At 37.4% G+C, this 19,245-nt stretch overlaps 1 long non-coding RNA gene across 1 annotated transcript; it reads right to left on the bottom strand.

The window, feature by feature from the left end:
• Window positions 1-1,961: 1,961 nt before the first annotated feature.
• LOC128132028 (uncharacterized) lies at window positions 1,962-2,382 on the bottom strand. The gene is made up of 3 exons (XR_008229955.1): window positions 2,289-2,382; window positions 2,126-2,196; window positions 1,962-2,030 (listed from the first exon to the last, which is right to left on the bottom strand). It is a non-coding gene; the product is annotated as an uncharacterized LOC128132028 (long non-coding RNA).
• Window positions 2,383-19,245: the final 16,863 nt, after the last annotated feature.

Genomic DNA, 19,245 nt, shown 5'->3' with positions numbered 1-19,245 from the left:
GTCAAGGAAGGCCCTATCATAAAGAGAGACGACGCGCTTTTGCGCGTCGTCTATAGACGACGCGCATTTACGACGCGCGGTTACGACACGCAATGCGTATCAAGGAAGGCCCTGTCATAAAGGAAGACGATACGCATTCGCGTGTCGTAACCTTACGACGCGCGTGTTAATGACACGCAATGCGTATCAAGAAAGCCTCTGTCAAGAAAGGTCATGTCATAAATGAAGATGACACGCATGTTTGCGTATCATAATTTTAAATGTTAAAAAAAATTATTTTTTATAGATTTACTAATTTTCAAATTAAATTTGCATTTAATGCCTCACAATATAAAATAAAATATCATATACAAAAAATATAATCCATTTCATAAAATTTAATGTCTTACAATTCTATTTCTTACAATATATAAATTTACATATAAAAACATCACTACAGTCTACATGTTTCATGCTTGATTTCCATCTTTTATCGTTTTTAAAAACAAAAGTTCTAACAAGAAACCTTCTTTTAGTAATGCAAGTGATGCTCTTGATAAGCTGATATTCTTAAGTGTAACGGATCCCTCATTACTTGGAGATGCTGGTGAGCTTGAAATCCAAATTAAACCTGATCCAGAAAAAGGGACAATCACAATATCATAAGATTACTTACTTTTCTTCATTCTTGAATCTTTCCTCATAAAATACAACTCTACAAGAGATTTATAAACCTTTTTTTACCCTTATATTAAAAGTGCAGTAGTAGGCATCAAATGAAATGTACGGTAAATGAGGGAGAGAAGCCACCTCTCAAAAGTAGTCAATTATTGAAATGTACTATTTCCTTTAAGGTTTCCAAGGATAAAATTGACATTTCTCAGGGTTTAGGTATCACTTACCAAATAAAAGCATTTCCGCAGACTAGAGCAATGCATGCATTCCATCGTACACAACAACATTTAACAGTTTATAAGATAGAAGGTAACCAATTAAGGTTGTAATGTTATTTTTCTTTATTTTTGAAATATGAAAGGAAATGGGAATAGAACTTACGTTCAGAAGGTATGACTGATCTGTTAAATTGTCGGCTTAAGCCCACAACAAATTTGCACATAACAATGAATTCCTGCCATGAAAAAACTTTATTTAATAAGATATGATGTCTACCCCATGAAATGGTCCCTGAATCTCCCCTTGAGGATCACAATAGTAAAGACTTAACTGTTCAGGCATGATGCCACTTGTTAACTGTTCACTTGTATTATCCTGCATATTTCTTGTCCAATATTGCTCAGAAGCTGGATTAACAAATACAGAGTTCGATTCATCAACAAGATTTGAATTGATATCAAATGAAGATGGCTGGACCATTCTAATATTAATGCTTTCATATACATGTTCCCATTGCTGCCAATTGGTTGGCATTTGTCGTTACAAGGAGTAGCACGAGAAGTGATAAAACTATGAAAACACAAGGATGCAAATCTTGGTGATTTTTGGATTGTATTGATGCTTTAATTATAACAATCATCCAAACAGCTCCTTAATACTTTAATTATAACACAAAAGTCGTAAAACGCTCATCCAAACACCACCTTATACTACTCGACTTCCTCTTTAATACTTTAATTATAACAATCAAAATAAAGTAGTCCCCACAAGTATAAATTCCCTATTCTCATCAAAGTTTGAAATTCAAAGACAATCAAGATAAATGGCAACTTCTCTAAATATTTTCACCATACCTTAAAGTACAAATGATGCATTCTCTTTTTCTCAATTTGCCAACTTCCTGAAAAATGTTTTATGATTACAACATAAACAAATAGATTCAGATGGTGATTTTCTTATTCTACTTCAGATTCAAAACCTATATGACATCTCATCTAAGATTAGTTATTATTTGCAGTTTTTACATCAATCATTATTCCCATTTCCCAACAACTAGAAAACATACAATAAGTTCACATTAAACTGACCTCTTATGTTCCATCAGGCTTGGGTTCATGCTTGCATATCTAGCTGTCCCTGTCAAATTCTTGTTCTCTCTGCAATTTATAAGATATAAAATTTAGATTGATTAGGGTTCACTTTTTTATGAATAAAAGATTGCTGATGAAAGTTTAAAAAAAAATTCACTCACCTATATGGAATGTGCCGATGAGTTGAAGAGTCTCTATATTTCTTGGCTAGCCCGAAATCAATAGCATAGACCTGTAACATGTAGGTTTATATATGTTTTATGTATAAAACTATAAAAAAAACAAAATGTACAATGAAGTATGGAACAAATTATGGAATGAAACCTGATTAGCACGCCTCCCTAAACTCATAAGGAAGTTGTCTGGCTTTATATCCCTATGTAGAAATGATTTACAGTGAATAAATTCAACTCGGTTGATCTGCAACATATATAATCACATAAAAAACTTTTCCACTTACCAAGAGAAGGTGGCTTCAGTTCCCCTGCAACGTATTTTCTGATAACACCCCCACACCTACATATGTTAATTAAGTAAGAAAAGGTAATAGTCATGAAAACACACAAAAAGAACTTTCCTTTCAGGGTGTCTAGATGGTGAAAAAGAAGAAGAAGAAGATTGAACATCTATAGGGATCTTTTCATTTCCATCCCCCTGTTTCAAAAATAAATAAATAAAATGTACCAGGACCTTCTATTTTCTTTATGGCTCATAATTATGTGAAATTATAAAGTGTAAAATTTCACTATATTGACACACCTGCAATAGAGGCTTGAGGACTTCATAAACATTTTTAACATTATATTTTGTAAGATTTTGAACAAAAATCAATAACTTAATAGTTTCAATCCATACTGCAATGTTTACTTTAACACTTTTTTTGCTAATTTCTTCAAGGCTTTATATAAATTTACTTATTATTAAATTACATAAGAATTATTTATGACTGTTGTTCAAAATAACCCCTTGTAGAAGAACCCACTTCAGATTGCATCCTCAACTTGATATCCCAATTCCTTATTAAACTATTAAGATTCATATCTGTAACATTTTTTATATAAAGATTTAACAGTTTAAAGTTCAAAAAAATGTGATTAGCTTAAATAATTAGCAACTCTACAGTAACAGATCACAGATGTGACCGTATTGCTGGAATAGTTAGCAACTCTGTGGGGATGTCATTTCTTTACTAAGTTGAGTGAGAAGAAAAAAATCAGAGATATCCAAGAATTTAAGATCAGACCTGTTGTCTATGTCGCTCTTTAGTAACAAAATGTCAAGTAATGTGCTTAAAAATGTGAGCTTGCTGCATCAGGTATGGCCGGCGTCATCAGGTTTCAAATGGGTTTTTGCTTTCTTTTTCTTTTTTTCCATGTGGGGTACCAGTTAATGGACTTGACTTTTCCAAAATGTAATCAAGCATGTGTTGTACCATTGATGTGGAAACCTGTTTATAGCTTAGTAATTCGGATTTGACCCAAGATGGATGTACATGATTCCTGAAATAAAGTTAAGCTCCATGATTCCTGAGATGAAACCTAATCATTTTAAAATTCCAAACCAACTGTAGACTTTGCTGTAGCTATAATACTAATGTTACCTTATTGCATCATTATAAAGTTTTATTACAACTTTCAAATTTTTCTACATTAAATGAAGAATTCAATCTGTTGTTTTAATGTTGACACTTGAGAGTATGTCTAAGCTCCCTACTTTGAGGACATCAATACAGAGAGTCTAATGGAATAATTAATGCAAAGATGTATTGCAACAACCTTTATACTCTCAGAGTTGTACTCCATCTCTAACATCATACTCTCATTATTGCCCTAATTAGAACAAGAGAAGGGGCAAAATTATCCCATGGAGAATCAGAGCAACCCATAGGAGTATTGCCACCATAACAAGGAGAAGGTAATCGTACATCAGATGAAGCACAAAGTAACATTGGTGATGGTGAAGGAATGGAAATAAAACAGAAAAAAGAAACAGAAACCCTAACCAACCTTGGTCGTTGAGATGATGGTGGAGCTTTTCCCTTGACGCAAAACCCTCCATGGTATCAAGCTCAATCTCTGTAGCCCTACGATCTGCCATGTCCAAATCTCTCTCGTCCTCCAGAGAATCGTCCAACCCAACTGACCTTCATAGCCATTTCTATTGATTTCCAACTCGATATCATAAATTATGTTTCGACATGAGAGTGTGGGGAGGTTTCAAGAAGAACATAGCAGAAGCAACAACGCAAAAGATAACATTAGGTATCGAGGGCTAATCGAGTTTGATTAAAAAGGTTATAAAACTCGTAATAAAGGAAGACAAACCTCTGGAACAAATAAAGAAGTAGAATGTTGATGGTGATTGACCATCGAGTTTCGAGACCTTGACTTTAATGGAGCTACTGTTCTACTTGATATGGAAATCACTCTAAATTTGTAGTTGTGATACAGCTCTTCTATTGATTGAGAGGTTGAGAAAGTACTTGAGGAACTGAAGATCGAGGGAAGTAGATGAAGGGTTTTTGAACTGAAACCCTAGTTCCAACAATAGTCATGGTTCCAGAAACTGTACCCCTTTGATCAATTTCATGGCCTAGTGACCAAAAAACCTTCGATTTCACTAAGAACCGGAACCCTAGTTCCAACAATAGTCGATTTTTGGTATTTGATTGAGAGAGAGAGAAGAACGATTGAAAGAAGGTAGAGGGGAGCATGGCGGGGTTTTTAATCTTTTCAGAATTTCATTTCCCCCTTTCCCCCACTATTAAAGGATGGAACGCGCGTTTCATTAAAAAATATAAAGCGACATCCTTAGACGACGCGCATTTTATTATAGGTGCCCTCCGTGTTTTTTTTAGACACTAATTTAAGGGCGCGCAATAATGCGTGTCTTCTATCCTTAAATTTTTTGAAGAGATGACATCTTTCTAATGTCACTCTCCTTTGCGTAACATAGATCAATGAGCGTCGTATTTTGCGCGTCGTTAAAGGCCTTTTTTCTAGTAGTGATGGCATGAAGTGCAAACTTTTCACTGATCATAAGAGTCTCCAATATCTCTTTAATCAGAAAGAATTGAACATGAGGCAACGACACTGGCTAGAACTACTCAAGGACTATGACTGTGAGATCCTTTACCACCCCGGTAAAGCAAATATTGTTGCTGATACTCTCAGTCGGAAAGTCAATATTGAACGGAAAAGGCCAAGAGCGTTGAGAATTGAAGTCGTCTCGACGGTTGTGGAAAGTATCAGGAAAGCTCAACAAGAAGCTTTATAGAAAAATGACCGAAAGGAAGAACGTTTGGGCAAAACGTTAGTGTTCGGTACAAACAGTCGAGGACTGAAGGTATTCCAAGATTGGATTTGGGTGCCTAAGACGGGAGGAATAAGAGATCTTCTGATGGAAGAAGCACACAAGACCTTGTACTCGATTCATCCCGGTAGCACTAAAATGTATTGGACATAAAACCCTACTATCGGTGGCCGACGATGAAACTCGATGTTGCGAAGTATGTGGCCGAGTGTGTGACATGTGCAAGAGTTAAGGCACAACATCAAAAACCATATGGGAGTTTAGAACCTTTACCTGTACCCATGGGTAAATGGGAAGACATCACCATGGATTTGGTGACTAAACTGCCTAGGACAAAGAACGGACACAACATGATTTGGGTAGTCGTGGATCGTTTCACCATGAGTGCACACTTCATAGCAGCCAACGAGAAGTGGTCTATGGATATGCTCGCAAATTTTTACGTGAAGGAAATTGTGAGACTTCACGGTGTACCTCTAACAATTGTATCAGATCGTGATAGTCGTTTCACGTTGAGGTTTTGGAGGAGTCTACATGAGGAGTTGGGTACAAAGTTGTGTTTGAGTACTGCTTACCATCCGCAAACTGATGGCCAGAGCGAAAGAACGATTCAAACATTGGAAGATATGCTGAGAGCATGTACCCTTGAGTTCCAAGGGAATTGGGACGAGCACTTACCTCTGGTAGAATTTTCCTACAACAATAGTTTTCACTCGAGCATCAAGATGGCGCCTTATCAAGCTTTGTACGGACAGAAGTGTCGTACGCCGTCTTGTTGGCTTGAAGCCGAAGAGAAGCAGTTTATGGGCCCCGAGATAGTCCATTAGACTACTGAGAAGTTGAAACTGATTAGGGAAACGATGTTAGCAGCTCAGGATCGTCAGAAGAGCTATGCTGAGAAGAAAAGACGACCGATGTCCTTCGAAGTTGGGGATTCAGTTTTGCTTAAAGTCTCACCATGGAAGGGACTTATAAGATTCGGGAAATGAGGGAAGTTGAGTCCAAGGTTTGTTGTGTTGGATTAATGTCTAAGTCCATAACTATATTTGGTATATACTTGACCCGACCCGACATGGTCCATTTAGGTTGCACTTCACCGACACAATTTATATGGATAGTCTTTTGAGAATAGTATATTTATGATTTATATTAATATATTATCAGTTCTAATATATTAATTGTGACATCCCCAAAATCTCGGCCAGAAAAGACCGATTTCATTTATGCTTTTAAAATAATTTCAGAGTAAATCCTTTTGATTTGAAAGAGTTGCGGAATTTGTTCCCAAAAACAAAACATGATAAAACAATGTTTACCAAAGCATTTCATAAAAGAAATGTATTTTTCATTATATAATCAAAACTCGGGGTGTCATGTTCCGATACAGACCAATCAGCATAAACGATAACATTACAAGTCATTCAAAAAATATATACATATACAGACTTGTAAACAAAACAACTGATGGTTCATCCATCTCATGCCCTCGCGCCACTTCCTGTAATACAAATAAAACTAAGTGGGTCAGGCTTGGGAGCCTGGTGAGCATATAGGGTTTTCAACCCACAACAAATAATCATATTTAATTTTCACCAACCAACAATAACCCAATTACCCATTCCCGTTATTCTCACTTTATGTCCCTAAAACAACTAACACAAGGGACCTAGTCTAAGAATATTTCATCGGGGCGACAACACATGCTTCGGGGGTACCTCAGCAATATAAGTCAAATAAGGCAACCATGAGGGGGATGGAGTACAACGAATGAACACCCAAGTTCATTAACACCTACAGGTGGCGAACCTGCTAATGTTTCCACAAGACTGTCTAGAATAGCCCGTGGTCATCATCTAAACTCCGCTAGATGACTAAATCAAACAACAACGAGGCCTCTCATCTGTTTATTACACACCAACTATCTACCTAACATATTAGTAGATAAAATATACATTTTTATACATAGTTTTGAAAACCTGTATAGCATGCTTTAATCAACACATAATCCACATAACAGATGAGGCACACACATAACACATATCTCATAGAGAATAAATCATATCTATGAGATAGAAGAGAGTGAATACACATTCACACATATAAACAACAATATACTATACACATAGCACGTATTTTATAGAAAATACTTAATATTTATGTGTTAGAAGAAGGTAACTACACACTCACACCTATAAACAACAATATACTTAATACACTCAAACCATACCTGTATTATTATCGTGTTTATGAAAGGTAGTATACACTCACTTGATCAGAAGATGATCGGACAGCACTACGACTTGCAGAAGTAGTAATCCTCAGCAGATCTGAAAGATCTTCACAAAAATCGACTTCTCGCGGGCAGAGCTTCGACTCGGGAACCGCACTTCTCGGGATCTTCAGGATCTCGGGACTTGCCTCGGGGCTTGAGTATGATACTGGGGCTTCGGGATATTTCTGGCACACAAAACGATGCAAAACGGGAGAGAGAAGAGAGAAAATGAACAAAAGACTCGGCTGCCTTCGGATCCTATTTATAGGAGGCTGGAGCCTCGGAGTACGCGGGGCGTACTGGTCCGAATGCGTCATGGCGTTCTTCATCCGAAGCCACTTGCTGCAAATGTCGACACTTCGGAGTACGCGGGGCGTACTCGAGTACGCGGGGCGTACCTCGGATCAGACCGGTGACTCGTTCTCGGATAATGCTTCCGAATTTTCAATTAAATTTAATTACAAAATATTTAATAAACTTCGGAAATTCATAACTTCTTCATACGAACTCCGTTTTCGACGTTCTTTATATCCACGCGAAGGTGGGACTACGCTCTACAACTTTCGTTTAGACTCCGTCGGCTAATTTCAAATTTATTTTTATTATTGATTTTTAATAGGCCGCGACAGAAAAACTTCGTTATAAATTCATAACTTTTTCGTTTGACGTCCGTTCTCGCCTAACTTTTTATCGCTTCGATACCAACAACGAGACCTTTGATTCTCGTTTAGATTGCTTCGGCTAAAAACCGCTCGATCTCAAATCGAGTATTTCAGGCTGCACACTGCAAAGCCGAAACTTCGATAAAACATAACTTCCTCATACGAAGTCAGATTTGGGCGTTCTATATATATTCGGAAACCTCATTTCAACTACTACAACATTATTCAAAGATATTAAGTTTATTTTACACTTAAATTTTGACGCTTATTTTTATTCTTAATTAATCAAACCACATAATTAAGCAATTAAGCACAAAACACACAATACTTAAATAATACAATCTTTATTATTTCAAAACGGGTTACAGAGGTTAACCTAGACTATTACATTGCTAAAAATGGCAAGCCCAGAAACACAGGCGTGACAATTCTCTCCACCTTAGAATGATTCCGTCCCGGAATCACACATCAACAAAAAAATGCGGATAGCGACTCAACATGTCACTCTCCGTCTCCCAGGTGAGATTCGGCCCATTCGTGTGTTTCCATCGGACAAGTACTAACCCAACCATTTTGCGTCGCAACTTCTTAGTCTTTCGGTCAACAATTGCCTCTGGTTCTTCAATCAACCTTTTGTTCTCATCAATTCTCAATTCAGAAATTGGAATTATATCGGGAACTTCTCCCGTGAACTTCCTCAAATAACACACATGAAAAGTGTTGTGAATTCCATTCAGTTCCTCGGGTAATTCGAGCTTGTAAGCTTGGTTCCCAATCCTCTGAAGAACTTTAAACGGTCCAATAAACCTCGGACTCAACTTTCCCCTTTTACCAAATCTTATAAGTCCCTTCCACGGCGAGACTTTAAGCAAAACCGAATCTCCAATCTCAAAAGTCATCGGTCTTCGCTTTTAGTCAGCATAGCTCTTTTGACGATCTTGAGCTGCTAACATTCTTTCCCTAATTATTTTCAACTTTTCAGAAGTTTGATGAACCATCTCTGGTCCCATAAACTGCTTTTCCCCAGCCTCAAGCCAACAAGACGGCGTACGACACTTCTGTCCGTACAAAGCTTGATAAGGTGCCATCTTTATGCTCGAGTGGAAACTATTATTATAGGAAAATTCTACCAAAGGTAAATGTTCATCCCAATTACCTAGGAATTCCAAGGTACATGCTCTCAGCATATCTTCAAGTGTTTGTATCGTTCTTTCACTCTGACCATCAGTCTGCGGATGGTAAGCTATGCTTAAACATAACTTGGTACCCAATTCCTCTTGTAGACTTTTCCAAAACCTTGAGGTGAAACAGCTCTCACGATCCGATACAATCGTTAACGGAACACCGTGAAGCCTCACAATTTCCCTCATGTAAGAATTTGCAAGCTTCTCCATAGACCACTTCTCCTTGGCCACTATGAAATGCGCACTCTTAGTGAATCGATCAACGACCACCCAAATCATGTCGTGACCATTCTTTGTTCTGGGCAGTTTAGTGACAAAATCCATAGCAATGTCTTCCCACTTACCCATAGGCACAAGCAATGGTTCTAAACTCTCGTAAGGTTTCTGATGTTGTGTCTTGACTCTCACACAAGTCACACACTCGGCCACATACTTTGCAACATCAAGCTTCATCGTCGGCCACCAGTAGTAGGGTTTCAGGTCCCTATACATTTTAGTGCTACCCGGATGAATCGAGTACATGGTCTTGTGAGCTTCTTCCATCAGAAGATCCCTAATTCCTCCTGACTTAGGTACCCAAATATGATCTTGGAATACCTTCAGCCCATGACCGTTAGTACCAAACACCAACGTTTTACCCAAACGTTCCTCCTTTCGGTCATTTTTCTCAGAAGCTTCCTCTTGAGCTTTCTTTATACTTTCCACAATGGTCGAGACAACTTCAATTCTCAACGCTCTTGGCCTTTTCCTTTCAAGATTGACCTTCCGAATGAGAGCATCAGCAACAACATTAGCTTTACCGGGGTGGTAAAGTATCTCACAGTCGTAGTCTTTAAGTAATTCTAGCCAGCGTCATTGCCTCATATTCAATTCCTTCTGATTAAAGAGATATTGGAGACTCTTATGATCAGTGAAAAGTTTGCACTTCGTGCCATAGAGGTAATGCCTCCATATTTTCAGAGCGAAAACTACCGCTACCAACTCCAAATCATGAGTCAGGTAATTCTTTTCATGCTCCTTCAGCTGTCGAGACGCATATGCTATCACCTTTTCTCTTTGGGTCAAAACACAACCCAATCCAACCCCAGACACGTCGCTATAAACGGCGAAGTCTTCAACTCCATCGGGTAGAGAAAGTATCCGTGCTTCGCATAGCTTCTTCTTCAGCTTCTCGAATGCTTCTTTATGCTTATCACTCCAAGCATAAGTAGCTCCTTTGTGGGTCAAAGCTGTCAATGGAGTAGCAATCGAAGAAAAGCCTTGGATAAACCTTCGGTAATATCCGGCTAATCCTAAAAAGCTTCGAATCTCCGTGGGACTTTTCGGTTGTTCCCACTTCATCACAGCTTCGATCTTCGCTGGATCAACCATTATCCCTTCTTGGTTGACCACGTGACCCAAGAATTGGACTTCACGAATCCAAAAATCACATTTGGAGAACTTCGCATACAGCTTCTCCTTCTTCAAAACTTCTAACACTTCTCGCAAGTGTCTGCCATGCTCCTCCTGGCTTTTTGAGTAAATCAGAATGTCGTTTATGAACACTATCACGGATTTATCAAGGAACGGATTACAAACCCTATTCATTAAATCCATGAATGTTGCCGGAGCATTGGTTAGTCCAAACGACATAACCAAGAACTTGTAGTGTCCATATCGCGTTCTGAATGCAGTCTTCTCTATATCTTGCTCTCTTACTTTCAGCTGATGATATCCTGACCTTAGATCGATCTTCGAGAAATAGCTCGAACCCTGCAATTGATCAAATAGGTCATCAATCCTTGGCAACAGATATCTATTCTTTATTGTTGCCTTATTCAGCTCTCTGTAATCGATGCACATTCTCATACTTCCATCTTTCTTCTTCACGAACAACACCGGAGCTCCCCAGGGCGATGAACTAGGTCTAATGAAACCTTTGTCCAATAACTCATGAAGTTGCATCATCAGCTCCTTCATCTCCGTCGGTGCTAATCGATAAGGTGCTTTTGCTATTGGCGTGGTCCCTGGTAACAATTCTATTCCGAACTCTACTTGTCTATCAGGTGGTAATCCAGGAAGATCTTCGGGAAATACTTCCGGATAATCACACACCACTGGAATGCTCTGCATCACCTTCTTTTCTTTCTTAGCATCAATCACGAATGCTAAATATGATGTACATCCCTTGGTCAAACACTTTCGGCCTTTCATTAGAGAAATGATTCCAGAATTCACTCTGCGTTTGTCCCCATACACCATAAACGAATCTTTACCAGGCGGGTTTACTTTAACTATCTTCTTCTTGCATAAAATTTCGGCATCATTGGCGCTAAGCCAATCCATTCCCAAAACGATGTCGAAATCATTAAGATCGATGGGCAATAATTTCTCGTGAAACTTATTCCCATTTAGTTCGATTAAGATGTCTTTCATACGATGGCTAACAGGTACAAACTTGCCACTAGCTACTTCGACTAATAAAGCATCATCTAGTCTAACAATAGGCAAGGCTAGCTTTCTACCAAACTCATGCGAAATAAAGGAGTAGTTGGCTCCAGAATCAAACAAAATTTGAGCAGGTAATTCATTTACGAGAAAGGTACCTGAAGCGACATCAACTTCATCTTTCGCAGCCTCGAGTGTCATCTGGAAGGCTCTCGCCTTCGGCTTTGGTGGAATGTTAGGCCTAGCTGCCTCCTTCTTCTTCGGACAGTCTTTCAAAATATGCCCCTCTTCATTACAACCAAAACACATCCTTTTGTTGTTCGGACATTCATTGGCGAAATGTCCGACCTTTCCACACTTATAGCAGGTCACATCCTCGCTACATTTCCCAAAGTGCTTTTTCTTACACTTATCACACCACTTCGCTTCGCCTCCTTTTCCTCCAAACTTTTTCGAATCAGATTTCGAAAATTTTCTCTTCTTACTGGAACTAGATGTTCCCTCAAACTTCCTTTTCTCACCAACCTCAACCTTGACGGTGGTTCTTCCCTTTATCATGTTCTCAACAGACTTGGCAGCCCAAATAGCTGCCTCTAGAGTAAGTGCCTGACGTACTGGCACCTCGTACTCCCATGGGAGTCCCTTCGCATACCGATCCACCTTTGTCAACTCATTCGGAATGATGCACAAGGCAAACTCCATCTTATCGGTGAAGCTATTGGTGTATTCATCAACTGACATGCTGCCTTTCGTCAATGTTAGGAACTTGTTCTCCAACTCCAACAAATTTTGAGCCGAGCAGAACTTGCGCTTGAACTGCACCAAGAACTCTGCCCATGACAATTGCAGTGGCTCATTAGGGCTCAACGTCTTCCCTAGAGTGTTCCACCAACGAACGACTCCACCTCGGAACTGTCGCACTGCATAGATAGTCTGCAACTTGCCTCTGCAGCCACACGTCATGAAGGCTAACTCCATTTCGGAGATCCAATCCATAACCCCAATCGGATCCTCCTTTCCATTGAAGGTCGATGGTTTGCAAGTTAGAAAGTCTTTGTACTTGCATCCCATTCCATCATTCCTTCCATCATGGTTATCTGGCCTAACTATCGGTGGGTTGGCTTGACCAATAGACCCACTGAAGTTTCCCCCTTCCGAGTGCCCTTCATTTAATTCAGGCTCTTCCACACGAATTGACAGTTCTTCACGATTCTGTTGAAGCAACCGTCTAGTTTCATCCATCTGACGATCCAACATCATCTGAATCATCATTTGCACACCAGCCATGGTTATTGGCTCAGGTGCTGCTGCTACGACGGGTACTTGCTCAATCACTGGTGGTTGATTCATGTTTTCATCAGCATTTCCAACTCCACTTCTGGTTCTCACCATTTTGATCTACACACCGAATAAGGTGAGATTAGATCCTCAATCGTGATAGATATTCAAATCTTCCTTACCACTCCGAAACGTTTACATGCTAGTTCTAATATCGTAGACGTACACTTAGAATCCTACACACATAAGGTTTCTAGATCCGGTCGGCAACAGACCATAGATCCGAACAAATAATATCATATATGACAACATATAACATTTAGCACATAAAAGCATTTTAGGCAGCTTTCCTAAAATAAACCAGTGCTCGTGTCTAAAACACAACAGACACACATCTCAAAACTTCACTTAGCATTCTAAGTTTAAGTCTAGAAATCCTACAAATTCCTAGTTCGCTTAAACTAATGCTCTGATACCAACTGTGACATCCCCAAAATCTCGGCCAGAAAAGACCGATTTCATTTATGCTTTTAAAATAATTTCAGAGTAAATCCTTTTGATTTGAAAGAGTTGCGGAATTTGTTCCCAAAAACAAAACATGATAAAACAATGTTTACCAAAGCATTTCATAAAAGAAATGTATTTTTCATTATATAATCAAAACTCGGGGTGTCATGTTCCGATACAGACCAATAATCATAAACGATAACATTACAAGTCATTCAACAAATATATACATATACAGACTTGTAAACAAAACAACTGATGGTTCATCCATCTCATGCCCTCGCGCCACTTCCTGTAATACAAATAAAACTAAGTGGGTCAGGCTTGGGAGCCTGGTGAGCATATAGGGTTTTCAACCCACAATAAATAATCATATTTAATTTTCACCAACCAACAATAACCCAATTACCCATTCCCGTTATTCTCACTTTATGTCCCTAAAACAACTAACACAAGGGATCTAGTCTAAGAATATTTCATCGGGGCGACAACACATGCTTCGGAGGTACCTCAGCAATATAAGTCAAATAAGGCAACCATGAGGGGGATGGAGTACAACGAATGAACACCCAAGTTCATTAACACCTACAGGTGGCGAACCTGCTAATGTTTCCACAAGACTGTCTAGAATAGCCCGTGGTCATCATCTAAACTCCGCTAGATGACTAAATCAAACAACAACGAGGCCTCTCATCTGTTTATTACACACCAACTATCTACCTAACATATTAGTAGATAAAATATACATTTTTATACATAGTTTTGAAAACCTGTATAGCATGCTTTAATCAACACATAATCCACATAACAGATGAGGCACACACATAACACATATCTCATAGAGAATAAATCATATCTATGAGATAGAAGAGAGTGAATACACATTCACACATATAAACAACAATATACTATACACATAGCACGTATTTTATAGAAAATACTTAATATTTATGTGTTAGAAGAAGGTAACTACACACTCACACCTATAAACAACAATATACTTAATACACTCAAACCATACCTGTATTATTATCGTGTTTATGAAAGGTAGTATACACTCACTTGATCAGAAGATGATCGGACAGCACTACGACTTGCAGAAGTAGTAATCCTCAACAGATCTGAAAGATCTTCACAAAAATCGACTTCTCGCGGGCAGAGCTTCGGCTCGGGAATCGCACTTCTCGGGATCTTCGGGATCTCGGGACTTGCCTCGGGGCTTGAGTATGATACTGGGGCTTCGGGATATTTTTGGCACGCAAAACGATGCAAAACGGGAGAGAGAAGAGAGAAAATGAACAAAAGACTCGGCTGCCTTCAGATCCTATTTATAGGATGCTGGAGCCTCGGAGTACGCGGGGCGTACTGGTCCGAATGCGTCATGGCATTCGTCATCCGAAGCCACTTGCTGCGAATGTCGACACTTTGGAGTACGCCGCGGGGCGTACCTCGGATCAGACCGGTGACTCATCCTCGGATAATGCTTCCGAATTTTCAATTAAATTTAATTACAAAATATTTAATAAACTTCGGAAATTCATAACTTCTTCATACGAACTCCGTTTTCGACGTTCTTTATATCCATGCGAAAGTGAGACTACGCTCAACAACTTTCGTTTAGACTCCGTCGGCTAATTTCGACTTTATTTTTATTATTTATTTTTAATAGGCCGCGACAGAAAAACTTCGTTATAAATTCATAACTTCTTCGTTTTACGTCCGTTCTCGCCTAACTTTTTATCGCTTCGATACCAACAACGAGACCTTCGATTCTCGTTTAGATTGCTTCGGATAAAAACCGCTCGATCTCAAATCGAGTATTTCGGGCTGCACACTGCAAAGCCGAAACTTCGATAAAACATAACTTCCTCATACGGAGTCAGATTTGGGCGTTCTATATATATTCGGAAACCTCGTTTCAACTACTACAACATTATTCAAAGATATTAAGTTTATTTTACACTTAAATTTTGATGCTTATTTTTATTCTTAATTAATCAAACCACATAATTAAGCAATTAAGCACAAAACACACAATACTTAAATAATACAATCTTTATTATTTCAAAACGGGTTATAGAGGTTAACCTAGACTATTACATTGCTAAAAATGGCAAGCCCGGAAACGCAGGTGTTACATTAATATGGAATCATATTCTTTAATTAGTATTGATCAAGACTTAATTTATAATTAATTAAGTGATCAAAATGAACTAATTAAATATGGACTCTTATATATATATATATATATATATATATATATATATATATATATATATATATGGAATGGGCCAAGTTCATTTAGAATTAGGCTAAGCTTTAATGGATAGTCCATGGAGTGTTCAACCCATGGATCATATGAAATGAAAGGTCATGGGTTTAACCCTAGTCTCCATACTATATAAAGATGTCCTTGGTTGGTGAAATAGGGACTAGTATGGGTACACTAAGAGGGCTAGCTGATTCCACTAGAGAGAACAAAAGTATTCTTATTCTCAAAGTCTTCCAAGGTGTTTTGGTGATTTGTGATTCCACTTGAGGCTTCCACACTATTGGGGCTAAGCTCTTAACGCTTGAAGACATCAAGCTACATCAAAAGGTATGTCATCTAACTAGTCTTTGTAGTATAGTTGCCTCATATTATGCTAGTTAGGATTAAAGCCTTGGAAAGTTCTTATTTGCATGTATAATAGAGAAAACATAGATCCAAGGTTTATAGGGTTGCATGTACACCATAGGAGTGTTAGAATGCTCAAAACCCAACAATGGTATCAGAGCCATGGGTTGTTTTCTGTTATATTGATGCAAATGTTTTATTTTCAAAGTTGAAAAAAAAGGAAAAAAAAACATGACGTTTGTCAAATTTTAAGATAATTACTTGTTTTTGTGAAAAACTAATTATTTGTAAAATTTGAATCATTTGCTATATGAGTTGAATTAGGTCAAATTTAGTAAAAGATAAAATGATATGATTATTTTATTAGCTTTAAAAGTTTGATCTATATGTTTTAAGGAGTTACAAATTTTGTCATAAAATTTTGGAGCTCAAAAGTTTTTTTTAAAAGTTATGATCTTAAGTGTTTTTGAAACCTCCATAAGTTATGGATATGAAAAGGTTTTAAAATAAAAAAAAAAATTTGATTCAAAGTTTTTATGGAGTTACAAAATTTGGTGTTAATGTTTTAAAGAATTCCATAACTTATTCTTAAGTTATGGAACATGAAAAGTTTCATCATAAAACAAACCTTTAACTCCATAAGTTATGGATTACCAAAAGTTTTATGTTTCCTTGATTTATGAGTTAGTTTAGATTAATGGAAAAAAAAAGTTAATTGATTATGTGTTTTCAATCCATTTTAATCTAAGAGATGATTCTAAAATGTGTTTGTGTAACTTGTCCTCAAGTTACATGAAAGGTCACATTTAAGTTTCATAAAACTCATAAAAGTTGGCAATGGTTACAAAAAAATGAAGAGTCTTGTCCTCAAGTTATGGAGGTTCAAGAGTCACTTCATTAACTAATAAAATGTGTAACCTTAATTAATTCCATAATTTACAAAATAAAGAAAAGTTACATTCTTTTATTAGTTTACTAGGTGTGAGACCCATGTATTACATGGGTTTATTTAAAAAAAAAATGAAATTTTAACAATTTGAGAAGTTTGAATTTATAAGAAAAATAAGAAAAAATTTAAATTATTAAAATTAATGAGACTTTAATACATTGAATACATTACATATATAAATCATTTCTAATAAATACCTTACATATATATTACCTTATATATTAAATGTGGAATTTTAATTTAATAAAATGAAAATTACAATAAAATGACAAGTGGAAAATAGAAAATTAAAAAATTTTAGAAAATGCCATGTGTTCAAATGAAGGAGAAGATGACATGTGGCAAAAAAAAACCTTCATTTATTAAGGAGGAAAAGTCTTCCATATCTTGTCCTCAAGTTATGGAACTTGAAGAGTCTTTTAATTAAAACTACTTTTAACACATAAGTTATGGAATTAATTAGTTTTGAATAGTTTCAAAACTTGCCCTCAAGTTTTGGAATTTGAAAAGTTTTCTCTTATCAACACTTTAATTCGAAGTTTAGCCCTTAGAATTTTAAAAGTTAAAATTCAACCCTTATACTTTATAATATTATAAGTTAATAAAATATATATATATATATATATATATATATATATATATATATATATATATATATATATATATAAGAGCAAGTCAGTCTTACCGTTAGTAGGCCTCATTCACGAAGCCGGTCTATAAGGGGGTATAAGGTTATTGCCTATAAAATGGCAGTTTAATGGGTGTCCACTCTCACCCACCGCTTCCTTGACCGGTGGAGGGTCGTTAGCCGAACGGGTATGACAAGGACTAGAATTCTCATTTCATTAAAAGTATTAATGATAAATACTAAGTAACTAAACCTTTTATAAATACCCAATCTTAGTTACTTAGGAAAAATATGAATAAGGTGTTAACCCATGAAATTACACTTTGCACTTTGTTTAAGTCGGTTAGTGGAGCATGTGTGGTTAACCGACACACTAACTCATATTTAACAAGGTAGGCAAAGGGTAACTTAATGTTTATCATAGTATCGATGAAGCGTATATGGTTAACCGTCACATCGATTGAGGGGTAAACACTTAAGGGTACCAAGTAATTTGCATGGTTACTTCACACCTTGTTTTGTGATCCTCGGCATCCCAGTCACAAAAACTGAAGGGCACACTCGAGATTGAAACATGCCTTTGAAAAAGTTCAATGAATCTCAAAAGAATCTAGGAGTTTCAAAACCAATTAAAACCTAATAATACATTTCATTTATCTTGTTGGAAATTGGTGAATCGTCATCCACCTACCTTCAAATATTCTATAACTTGGATTACGGCATCCCTCTTCCCAGTTATAAAATATTGTGTTGGGTCCTAGCCTTAATATTTCATATTGGGTGATATATTAAGGACTTTAAATCAACTATCTTGAATATCTCCCAAAAGATGTCTAGTTTAGACATCTATGGTCATACCAAATCTCTTGGAACTTCACTTTCTCCACCTCCTCCAATTATTCTCCCTAACCCACAAGTTCTTGAAAAGTTTAAGGTCACTCAAGCTCTATTGGAAAGCAAAGGTCTATGTGTGATCACATATTGGAGATGTAGTCACACATTGACAAGCCGGGAGAGTTGGGTGTCAAAGTCTTGAGAAAGTTTGTAACGACCCAATTTTCACGCCCAAAAATTTCTTTTGATTTAAGTGGTTTGTAAAACATTTGTAGTAAAATGTCATCCGATCATATCATTTCACAAAACATATTCGTGTCTGAAAACCCAACACATGTAAATAATAATAATGTCAGAGTACAATCCCAGAACATCTCATAATGCGGAAAACTGTAAGCACGAAGCTTAGTGAGTTCCCCCATCATACCACATACCATACAATCACATCACATACATACTGCCAGGCATTTCTGGGGTGCCCGACCTACCCGGTATGACCATTCTGGGGTGCCGAACTACCCGTACGGCCATTCTGGGGTGCCGACCTACCCGTGTCAAGCCATTCTGGGGCGCTGACCTACACATGTCGAGCCATTCTGGGGTGCTCACTA

Source organism: Lactuca sativa, chromosome 2, assembly GCF_002870075.4.
Source record: "Lactuca sativa cultivar Salinas chromosome 2, Lsat_Salinas_v11, whole genome shotgun sequence".
Classification (NCBI taxonomy): domain Eukaryota; kingdom Viridiplantae; phylum Streptophyta; class Magnoliopsida; order Asterales; family Asteraceae; genus Lactuca; species Lactuca sativa.
The sequence above is the reverse complement of the archived record's forward strand: the minus strand, read 5'-3'. Positions and strand labels throughout refer to the sequence as shown.